Below are 6464 nucleotides of genomic sequence, written 5' to 3' on the forward strand. Positions count from 1 at the left end.
AAAGATAAAAATAAGTATATTTACATTATTTATCCAATTATTAAATATTTCTTTAGTTATACCTTATCAACTGTGTGTCGTTAATTTCATTTTTTAAAAATTATGTGCCAGAGCCGGATTCTAACTCAGGTCCTTAAAGTTAGTAGTATAGTGACTTGACTATGTTTCAAAGTGCTCTCAAATTAGAAGAATAAACTTGTTACTAGTATTTATTTTATTAATTTAGTTTTGATTTTCTTATATATAGCTTTATATGTATTTTCTCATCATCTTATCATACTTTGTGATGTTTGTATCTTGTTTTCATTTAGTCCCAACAAATTCGTAAGAAATTTTGGTGAATAATACCTTTTCCTGCTATTTCGGGTACCCATTTTGATTGCCATCAGGACTATTTTTTGCCATAATAAGGTACGCAATTTTTGCTTTCCACTTAAAACAATACAAATCCTAATACGATGTATATGAAGAAAAACTGCTAAATAAACTGTCAGAGGTAAAGTGGGAGTTTTTTTTTCATAACCCTTTTTACGGTTGTATATTTTAATATGTTAAAAAAAAATAAAATAAAAATAATTTCAACTAAGATGTATTATAGCCAAAAATTAAACAATTTATTGAAAATTAAACAGAAACAGAAAAATATTTCTATTGTTTTAAGTGGAATGTCGAGCTCATTTATTTTAGTTAGATGGAATAAATAAATAATTTTTTCCTAAGAAGATAAACGTCATAAACTACTTTACAGCACACTAAACTAGCTTTAGTTTGACTGCTAATAGACATCTGTACGTCTAATGGGTCCTGAGATATAGATTTCGCAAAATAAATTAACTATCAGTTGATTTTTAGCACATTTTGTAATAATTATATAATACTATAGTAATTCAAGGTGAGACTGCAAAGTAGGAAAACAGGCTTGATATCGCATCTTTTGGATATTTAGTGTTTCTTGGATATATCTTTTGTAAATTAAATCTATATATTTGGGAATAAACGCATGAGAAGCAATATTTCTGTGCATTTTTCCGTTTGTACGTTTGAAGAGCTCCCTGTAAAATACTGACCTTTCTTCAAACTTTTTAGGGATAGGATAAAGATCTTTTTACTTTTGATCAATTTAACATATTTTGTTATTTATACGTGCCTTCGTTTAAGTTTAAGGATTCATTCATTGCTATCTTCATTACCTGCACCAGACATATTTGGTCAGCACGAAATTTATTATGACGAAAAATTTGTTTTTTTTTCTAAATTTAGAGTGATTTTTTTTTTCAAGAGATCGATTGTGACATAGTTTCGGGCCATTAAATAAATCTATCATTCGGTTTATTCTTGATAAGAAATATATATACACACGTAGTCTAAATTAAACAGAAGATGAAGATCAATATTATAAAAAATAACGCTAATTGCAAAATATTTAAAAAAATTAATATTAATAATAATATTAAAATGCTAATATTATGTTTTACAATTAGCATTATTTTTTATAATATTGATCTTCATCTTCTGGTTACTTAAGACTACGGGTGTATATATATTTCTTATCAAGAATAAACAGAATGATAGATTTATTTAATGACACGACAGTATGTCACAATCGATCTCTTGAATCGAAATAGATAACAAATGAACGATCATTCATTCAGTTATTTGTGGGTCATTCACACGTCGATGTAATGTCTATGAATGTACTAAGAAATAGTTCACATTTAAACCTAGTACACACCAAGGGGCAATATTGTGGGGGTGCTCTGTGATATTTTTATTATTTCTGTACTGTTGTGATGCAAAAGTCGCATGTGACAGGTTTTCCAAAGTTTAAAGCTAATAAAATACGCTGCTGCTCGACTTAACGTAATCTGTAAATACAGTAAGACAAAATGGTAAAACATCCTGAGTCACTGAGTATCCTGTTGCAAACAAAGGAACACATCAAGCTGCCAAAAGACTCCACAAGCCTGAGGATCAAAGTTAGATCAAAGATATTTGTGTCAGCTAAAAATTCATACATTAACAAACATTACATCTTTCAGGCAAAATCTTTCATGACATCAAAAGCTCCTTGGCAAATGAACAACATAGCTTTACAAATCTCCCTTCAAATACCAATTTTAAACTCATTGGTTCCCACAAAAAATGATACCATGAAAAGTACTAGGAAACCCCTTCACACCAATGTGTATTGGAGATTGGTAGCAGCGGCGTACGTAATCCTAGGGCATTAACCTTAAAAAATAAAAAAAAAGGGCCGAAACGTGGTAGGATTGCGTCAAGACTGATATTTTGATTTGGATTAGGACAGGAGTCGCTGGACAGATGTATAATGTATATATATGATTGATCAGCATCGAACCTTTGGGTTCACTAAGCCTTTGTTATTATTGTAAAGCTAAATTAAAAAAATAAATACCTACCCAATATTACTTAAAATACAGTATACACAATTTTTTCTAGACTTGTAGTAAGGATATTCGGACACGTGTATTTTAATGCTTGTTATTTATGGATATAACAAATAATTACTTAATATAATAAATAATTATTAAATAATTTATAGCTTTTCATTACTAACAAATATGCAACACGAACACATGTAAACGATGTTATTAATTATAAAATTAATTATTCCTTCAAAGAAAGCGCCTACATAGAGAAAATGAATTATAATAGTAGTAAAAAAGATAAAAATAAGTATATTTACATTATTTATCCAATTATTAAATATTTCTTTAGTTATACCTTATCAACTGTGTGTCGTTAATTTCATTTTTTTAAAAAATTAATTATCATTGTTTATCTAAAACAAATATTTAATAAACGCCAGAAAAAAACAGTCCAGCATGTCCTTAAAAGTAGCCGCGTAATGCGGGGTTGCATATCCCGGTGACTGGATAGAAAAAGTGCAATCCTTCAACTCCAAGCTTTGTCATATCAATTAATTATTTTTTATTCTAAGATTGTCAACACCAGGTCTTATAATTTATGTATAATAATTATTTTCAAAATATTTTAAAAGTTTTGTCTATATTTTTTCCACAATGATAGCAACAGTCGATCGACACGGGAATCAGAGCAATCTTTTAGTGGGATAGAAAAAAACCTAGTGGTTGAATTTGATTCTGACTAAATCATCTCCTTATACGATCTTTGGTCTGGAAATAGTGCTTAGTCCTTAACCCAAGAAGATCCTTCATAGATTCAAGTGGTATAGATGAATGTAAAAACAGGTTCAATCATTTAATTATTCAGTAAATTGTAAGTTTTTACAAAATTAGTCCATATCGCCATATATTGAATTTAAATGAGTACTTGTTAGATGTGTAAAAATAGTTCAAAACTATTATTGGGGATAATAAAGATATGGGTGGTTTTGAACACTAATGAGCTAGGCCCAACTTTGATGAAATATACCTTTACAATTGTGCTCAATGCTGTTTGAACATATCACGTTTTGAACGGTCTATTTAAAACATAAGAAGCAATTTTTGATAAAACTTGGTATATCATGATAAAACCTAATGATCTTTTATATCAGGTAGTTCTTATCCCCATTAAATAATTAAACAGGGATTAAAAACATTTTCAAAAACTCTTCGTCTAAAATAATTTTAATTTTATTCATTTGAAAGAACTAATTACTTTATATTGTTAACAGCATTAAAACAATGTAACGTATAATATGAACTGTGAAAGAATTTGATAGTTAATTAAAAAATAATAATAAAGTAATAGAGACATCAGTCTAGTTTAGAAAAATGGATACATCCAAGCGTGCTCCATCTCTTATGATCGCACTCGGTACATAGATTTGTTATATTTTGTTTTTACTGTTATTAATATGCGTTCTAATGAATAAATAAGGATTTTGTTAATTTTCGAAAGAGCTTCGCCGTATCTTAACGCAATTAGACGACGGAGCTCGTTGAGCAGAGCTGGTTGCACCATTGATGTAATGGTTGCTTCGCGATCGGCTTGCGGGTGGTTGACTTGCGCAAACAGACCCGAATATATACATATATAGGTGATACGACATACGGACAGACCCGCGAAGAGAGACTACATCAATACGAGGGTTGGAGGGGAGGGGGCCTGCGCAGAGCCGGCTTGGACCCGCACAGTCTGTAGTCGACCGTCGAACCTCAGTGTAGTGCGGGTGTCTGTGTTGTCTCTGACGTCATCGCTGACGCCGCTGTGAGTATATGACGTCATTGTTTACCCTTATCAGCTGTAGTCTTATCTCGCCGTCTTCGTATCGATTTCATAACTCGGCTAGGTGTGAGTTAATCGATTGTCTCCGAAGAGGTGTAAACAATTCCTTGACAGCTCCTCTCGAATATGTTTTCGAGTCAATAATCTCTTTTACATCTCCTTTATGATGTTCTTTAAATGTTTTCCTTCAGTTAAGTGATATGTCTAAGATATCAAATTATCCTCAACCATGAAATACGTGGTGTCGAGAAGATACTCATTTTGTTCATCAATCTTCAGACTGAAATGAATGAGTGACAACTGTATAATTCGTTTTGTTCCCATTCCATAACTATATTAGTGCATGACGTGAAGATTTACGACTTGATCACGTGTGTCCATTCTCATGGTAATGCCCTTCTAATGTTCCGATTACTTCATTCATGAACAACGTTAATCCTCGGTGGATTCATTTTTTTTTCTTGAGTGTCTTATCCGAAATTGATTACCTTCATTATCCGCGGTGACGTTTCGTCCACTTACAGCATGGCCGACTGACCTGCATTATCCTAGGCCGGCGGAAGCTCTGCCCTTCGTGGCTATTGATGGTAATGACTTTTTGACGCAACGCTCGTTATGTCACTATGACTTTGGACTATTCCGCGTGTCGCCATGTTATGGATGGACACTGTTCATGATAATTATATGACACTCCTTGAATTCGAAGTGTTAAAGGTCGATATGACAACAAAGTAGCAGCTAAATAGTTGATCAATAACTGCATCCAGAAGCGGCCAATCAGATTGCTCGTTAAGGACGACAACTACACGGCTTGTTATCGGTGACAACCCGGTGATAACCGAAGGGTTCGCTACCTTTATTTTTACTCTGGTGTTTGTTTTGGTGCGAGTGGGGGGAGGGGGAGGTTCTTGGCAGAGTGACAGCAATACTAGGCCGCATATTAACTGATCATTTGTTGTCTAGTTCTTGAGGCTGACTTTTCGGATAAATCCTTCACAAGGTATCAGTAGCATATAAAGAGTAGTCCAGTTTATCGAATCTATTAATCAGTGCTCTTATCTCGTGTTTGATTGCAATTATCAGTAATATATGTCAAAGCAAAATAATATTTTTCCTGAATTTTTAAAAATAGTGTTTAAAAAAAATTAATAAATAAAAATAATAAGTAATAAAAAAAATTATTGGTGTGCAATGATTTTTTTATTTCCATTACCTATGTTAGTGTATTAAATGCTTTTTAAATAGTAGGACCTCGCTATTTCGTCCTATTCGGACCGAAATGTACCTGGTTAAGCAGGAGGTCCGGTTAAAAGACAAACTTTAATACTCATTTAACAATTACAATTATTTAAAATTAAAGTGGTATACAAAACTTGATATATAGGTGATGTGTATATTAATATAATAGAAAATAAAAACTGTAAATACATGAATTAATATAAATGTACCAACGTACGAGTTTTTTCTCAGGGCTTTATTTGTTAATTTAATTTTTTTACTAAAATTGGGGTTCTATTGCATAAAGTTAATTTATGTTTAGTTCAGATTGTATTTACGAAGTTTATTCCAATTTATGTGTTTTCAATCCAGAGTGTGTTGAATTTGATAGTGAATCATCATTCACTTCTTTTATGTTTGCAGATTTATTCCTAATTAATTTTCATTAGCAATGTTGATGTTTTACGAAGTGATGTAATTATTCACTATAATTAAATACAGTAATCTTAATCAGAAATTAAAGATTTTTTTTTAACGTGAGTTTGAGCGTTATTAATTTATGACAATCGATTTAGTACTTTGTATATATATTTTTCGTCTTATAAATGTATTTTGAAACTTACTAATTTAATTTATCTTATTTAAAATTCTTAATATATGGGAGATGGTTACAGTTTTAATAGTTGTGTCCTTTTATCTTCAGAATTGGTGTATATATCAATACAAATTCAGAAAAAATTTAAATTGTGCCAAAATATATATACCTACACAGGTATTTAGTCATCATATGTGTTTTTTAAAAATTAAAAATCAGAACCAAACATACAAGACATCTCGACTTCAATTATACGAAATTAAAGCAAATTGAGTGTAGAAGTTTTTGTAGAGGTGCATTATTTTTATGTAGCAAATTTTAAAGGCAAATTTGAACATAAATTTAATATCATCAGAGTAACACAGTGGCGTGTCTTTATTGATATATTATACAAACGGAATTATAACATACATATATAAACACACAGACAGATATA

General features: G+C 31.1%; 1 long non-coding RNA gene across 1 annotated transcript in view; it reads left to right on the top strand.

Moving 5' to 3' along the window:
* The first annotated feature begins 4115 nt into the window (after positions 1–4115).
* LOC106684651 (uncharacterized) overlaps positions 4116–6464 on the top strand; it is a 112540-nt gene continuing 110191 nt past the window's right edge. The window contains exon 1 of the long non-coding RNA XR_001343724.2: positions 4116–4197. This is a non-coding gene — a long non-coding RNA (uncharacterized lncRNA). The remainder of the gene's footprint in view (positions 4198–6464) is intronic.

Source organism: Halyomorpha halys, unplaced genomic scaffold (genome assembly GCF_000696795.3).
Source record: "Halyomorpha halys isolate HHAL.00 unplaced genomic scaffold, Hhal_1.1 Scaffold599.1, whole genome shotgun sequence".
Taxonomy (NCBI): Eukaryota; Metazoa; Arthropoda; class Insecta; order Hemiptera; family Pentatomidae; genus Halyomorpha; species Halyomorpha halys.